Source organism: Gymnoscopelus braueri (assembly GCF_963280865.1).
Source record: "Gymnoscopelus braueri genome assembly, chromosome: 13".
In the NCBI taxonomy this organism is placed as follows: Eukaryota; Metazoa; Chordata; class Actinopteri; order Myctophiformes; family Myctophidae; genus Gymnoscopelus; species Gymnoscopelus braueri.
Window position 1 is genome coordinate 49,873,616 of NC_137615.1, and position 6,000 is coordinate 49,879,615.

Genomic DNA, 6,000 nt, shown 5'->3' on the forward strand with positions numbered 1-6,000 from the left:
AACATGCTAACTCTCCAGGAAAACTCTCCAGGCGGTAGGAAAGCTGAGAGGGAGACAGTGTTTTTTTTTGTTTGTTTGACAACCACTGCTCTAGAGCATTTTATAAACAACTGGGAAGGGCCATGGGCAGTCCTTTCATGAGGAGGAGGCGGGACTAGGACAGGTGGGTGGTCTTGTAGGAGGAGGCGGAGGGACTGGTTCAGGTGGGAGGTGCTAAGGTGAGAACCAGGTATACTTAATGAACTGGAGGCGTGTCCACATAAATACATAATTTTAACATTTTATGTACACTTTTTTTGAAAAAAATCTTCCTCCTAGTATAATCATAATACCTGTTGATCATGAAACGATGTTACGACCTACATAATGCCTGACATGTAAACACAGACATCAAATTGCAGCACAGAGGAATTGCATCTATGAAATTACTTTTTCCTAAGTACTTTTTAATTGCTAGACACACTGCGCCATTAGATTACAACTTGACAAGATTTATAGTAACCTCTCAAGGAGGAATATCTCTGAGACAGGAGGCAAAAAAGATCAATCTAGTTCCAACATATCATCATAGATAGTACACACTTTGTTTTAATGTTATGCCTGTGATTGAATTAATCTTCCAAGTGGCATACATAGCAAACTATAAGACAGACTGAGTCTAAATCACTGGTTCTTTACATGTCTGTAACTCTGAGGGTGTACAGTACAAATGGAACCGGATTGACCCATTTGTTTGTGTTTGTGAATAAAATGTTATTTTGTGTGGTAGAGTATGTTAAAGTAAGAACATAATAGCCACTACCATAGCTTCTGGTACTAGAAGAAGTGCTGGCTTTATTTATTTTATTAAACGCAAGCGCGTTTTTGTTTTCTACCAGATGGGTTAAAACAATATAACTTATACAATTGGGGGTGGTTGTATTTAGTCTCCCTGCTCTTCTATTGAGACGTTTACATCCATCTAGGTTGGACACAACCTTTGACACCATCCTGTTTCTGGTTTCTGGTTTGACACGGATTTCGACCTGAAGGTCAAAATTCATTTCTCCCCAGAGCAAGCAGGCATGCAGGCTCTGTTAGCCCTGTGGTGAAACTTTCAGGAGACCCGGGTTCAAATCCGGGGTAGAACAGGAAAGTTGCATAGTGCAGCTTTATTGAAGGAACGAGTATGTAGCACTGAAGCAGTCATATTTTGAGGGTATTTCATCAGGTTGCGGACAGGGTCGTTTTTAACCCATTAAAACCGGGAAAGCACCTATGTCATTTTAGATTTTAACCACTTTAGCCCTTATTTTATACTTTGCTATTTCATGAAAAATCGTGTTTTTTTTTTTGCATTATACATTTTTAAAAGGAACATTTTGACTAAAATCTTTGCTTCTGGGGGTCCCTGGAACAAAATATTTTGAGATGGGTGTCGGCAGCCAAATACATATAATCATTTTGGGGGTCCTTGACATGGAAAAGTTGTTTCAGCAAAATACAAATACGTTTTTCAAAAAAACTGTAAGGATGTAGAAGGCTTTTGTACAATCGGCCTCAGGTCTTAATGGGTTAATGGTGCAATCCCAGAGCTTATTTTAATTAGTCTCCCGGGACAGATGTGTCGGACACTGTCGGCTCCCACAATTTGTTAAATGCTTCTGCTCTAGAGGTCTGTACTTCGGAAGCTCTGAACATGTATAGAAAGTATAACGCAGGATGTCCCGCGCCTCCCGCCTCCCGCCACTTCCGTTTCGCCTTTGCAGTCTCATAAATAACTCCTTCTGGAAACCAAATTAGTCAAAGACTAGCTAGCTGCTTAGCAGAGATGGAAATATAAAGATATTTTAAAATATATTTTCATCAAAACAAGTGAAAGGGTATTTTACTGTCCATGTATATGGGCATTGAAAAACACATAACATACTTGGTGATAACAAAGGGAATATATTGGTTAAACAAGACGGTTGAATATTTAAAGTTGCAGTTCACACGTCCAAACTTTTGGCACTCTGAGATTCCTTGTGAATGAAAAGTGCATTAGAAATATTTTGTTTGTAATTATTATTATTATTATTATTATTAAACTTGGTCAGAAATATAAATGTGTTTATATAAAGTTGTACTGTATAACACCTCAAACTTGAAGATTTTCAGTTTTTGGTCACTGGATTATTATTATCAATATATTTTCATTGGAATCATTCAAGGAACTTTAAAGGAACATTGACACTATGGGAGCCAACCCAGGGCAAAGCCAGGAAAGGCAAGAAGCGCAGCACCTTCCTACGCAGATGCACTGCAGCGCAACAGCTCAGCTAACAACACTGGAGAGCTCAAGACCCTGATGTTAGGAGAGTGTGAAGGGCAACGATTCAGGAGCCCCGAGTTGGTGTTGGCTAGACCGGACTCTCACATCGCAAAGGAACATTACTTTTATCAACTGAAGGAGGGACAAAAGATCAGGGTTTGATATTGTTCTGTTCATTTGCATATTGGAAGTCAATGCACTGATTAATTATTTAAATTTGTTTGATGGGCAACCACACTTCCAGTGGTGGAAAGTAACTAAGTACATGTACTCAAGTGCTGTACTTAAGTACAATTTTGAAGTATTTGAGTATTTCCAATTTCCAATACTTTTACTTTTACTTTACTTTTACCACTTCAGTCCTATTGTATACCTAAGCTATTTGAGAATAGCCGATCTACAAGCTCACAACGCGTCGCGATGCGACACGTTATGAGCTTGTAGATTGGCTATTTTCAAACATTTCAGTACTTTTACTTTTGGTACTTTAAGTACATTTTGATACCAAAACTTTTCTACTTTTACTCAAGTCAATTTTGAACACCAGACTTTTACTTGTAACAGAGTATTTCTAACATTGCAGTATTGATACTTTTACTTACGTAAAACATTTGAGTACTTTTCCCACCACTGCACACTTCAGAGGGCGGTGAACTGACGTGAGATTCTGGATTGTAGGATGCCAACCCTGGTCGCACGCCAAAACCTGTCACAATCTGAGGTTTGTCCAAGCCAGCAGGCTATAGGGAAAGGGCAATAGATACAGTCTGGAACATTAATATTCAAAGGCGAAGGTTGGGGCGTGGGCAGCAACACCCATTAGGCCTGATGCAATTTTCTCCGTGTGAAAGCTGCAAATTAAACATTGCGATCGCTCCTAACACACTGGTGTATGGCATATTAGCAGTTTTATATGAATTGATCGTTTCACAAAGACTTCGGTAATTTGAGTTACTTATAGAAATGCATTATCTGCATTTCATTTGGTTTATTCTAGAGAATAGACATGAGTTTTACCCCACATCTTTTTTTCCCATTTCATATCTCTCAGAGGGAGTTGAGCTGCCTTTGCTCAAGGCCACTTCAAGAGTTAATGTCTGGCTGTGTTTGTTTGTTTGTTTTTAGTCTAGCTTTTCAACGATTCAGAGGCCATAGACTTTTGAACCATTTCCAGACAGACAGACAGACAATTATTGATCCCGAGGTAAATTCGCTTGTGATATATTTTTGTCCGATTTATGTCCGCGCTACTGGGTGCACAACGCACGCGCGTAGCACACATGCGAAAATGTACACAAATGTAGTTTTTTTTTCCTTTCTTTTTTTGTGATGAGTTTGTGATGGGTGCTCGTCATTTCTCCTGGGTGCTTTAGCCACGAGGCACCCACAGTATTGGCACCCTTGGCAATAGAGATGACTTAACATCTGACCACCTGGCCCTCTGTGCCTGGGCTGGTCAGGTATGCATACTGTAGTACAGGCCACCAATAGGTGGAAAAAACAAACATGGTGCATTTTAATACACAAGCACATGGGTAGAATGACAGACTTGGGGACTGAACTGGCCGTCTGCACTTGGACTGACTGGACATAAATAAATATAACGTGCAATCTATCGCGGTAAACGGCCATATAATAATTATGTTGGACAACATTCACCTTTCACATGATGCATGGTTGACAGCTCAGGACCATCTGAGCCTGCGACGGTCTTTTAATAGCTATTTATTTAACCGGTTACGTTTTGATGTAGTGCTCTGTCTCCTGTTGGTTTTCTGGCTCCCAGACTGCAAGGTTACTGACAGGTGTTTTTTATTGTGCTGATTGGCAGCGGGCTAAGCCACAGTCAGAAGGGCACCGTGCATTATAGCGTGATACCAGGGCTTTGGAGGGTGTAAAGAGACTTTAGGGGGCATGGGATCTGAAATACAGACAAAGTTTTTGGTCTATCCGCCTAGGGAAAGGTGGAACAAGGTAGCCGTACTAGTAAGAACCTACATACAGTTCACCCCATGGCTTGAAGCTGAATTAAATTAACCTGCTTGAACTACTTATCAAAGTTTATAGATAATGTGTCCGTGAATGTCAGGATTGGAAGGACGGATTAATATAATGGTGATATACACAGCATTTATCAATCGATGCATTTATCAATTGAGTCCCCAGCTTAAATGATTGACTGTTAGAAACCAAATGGACCCGAACAGGTCTGTACTCTGAGAGTGTACAAATAGGGCACTAGTGGTGGTAAAATGTTTTAGTTATATTAACACTGACAATTTCACAGTGTATATTGTGGTCCTAAAGATAAAATATGGAAGGGGGACCGTGGCCTAATTCATTCATATCAAACTGGGGGTCTTTGAAAAAAAAAAAAAGTACATCAGAGCACCGAGAACACCCACAATAGGCTCTATGCACAGCAGCCATATTGGAAAGACATTGGGCCTCTTCCATACTTCCTGCACATGTGTTACCAATGATAGCCTACTAATGAAGGCTCTGTTCCATTCTGGTCAAACAGAGTCAGGGTGCTGATGTTGAGCATGTTGGCTCACTGGAAACACTCTGCTACACCAGTGGGTCTCAAAGTGTGGTCCAGGGACCCTCATGGTTCCTTGAGGGGGTTTCAAATGGCCCCTTACGGGTGTGTAACTCTGAGAGTGTACAAATGTACATTTGTACACTCTCAGAGTTATGGGGGTCCACTGTGCTACAGTACACTAAATGGAACAGAGCCTTAATTAGTATCATTGGTAAAACCTGTGAAGGAACTAAGACATAGGCCCAATTTCTTTCCAATATGGCTGCTGTGCATAGAGCCAATATGACAGGGGAAGGAAGATAATTCCAAGCTGTCACAGTGTGAACCATGAACCAGGACGTCAGCCAGACAGACAGTGACTGGCCCAGGGTGTGTTCAGTCCAGGGCCAGTGTCCCCCCCCCCCCTGGACCACAATGCATCAGCATAGTTCTGGATTTGGTGTGCAGATACCCTGACATCTAGACCTGGGGGTTGAGGGAGGACTCTCGTCGGTTTCTTCTGGCACTGAGCTCCCAGCAGTGTTGTAAAGTAACTTAAGTAAATTTATTCTCAAGTACTGGCCTGACACCATCACATGATAATGTATAAAACAGGCCTTAAAGGGATAGTTCATCCCCAAAATGACTCCAGTAGGAGACACAAAGAGTGTCATTTGTGTCTCCTACCGGAACCACTGCCTACCGGTCCACTGGTCATCACCTTATTGGCTTAGGAATGCAACAAAAACAAAAAGATATCTCCATGATAAAAAATAAAAAAAGTCTCCATTGGGTGACTAATCGATAGAAAAAAAGATTTGTTTGGGGTGAACCATCCCTTTAACCACTAAAACCCCTGTAGTCTTGTAGAACTGGATTCCAACTGTACTTTGACCTTGTCTACACCAAGTCTCTTCGCCAAAAATAGCCGATCTACAATTGGCTATCACAGATTAATTTGATAGAGATTGCTTATTGTTGGCTAATGTTCCCTCCTGAATATGGACGCTGGGTTTCAAGTGCTTTAATGCTTAATTTTAAGCTTTATCGATCGCTGTGACTGTGAGCTTGTAGATTGGCTGCGCTCGGCTCACAACGCCGTCGCTCAATGAAGTATGAAGTGGTTAGCGACAAACGACCCGTTTGAAACAGTCAAGTCACGCGGGAATCGACGTGTTTTTCT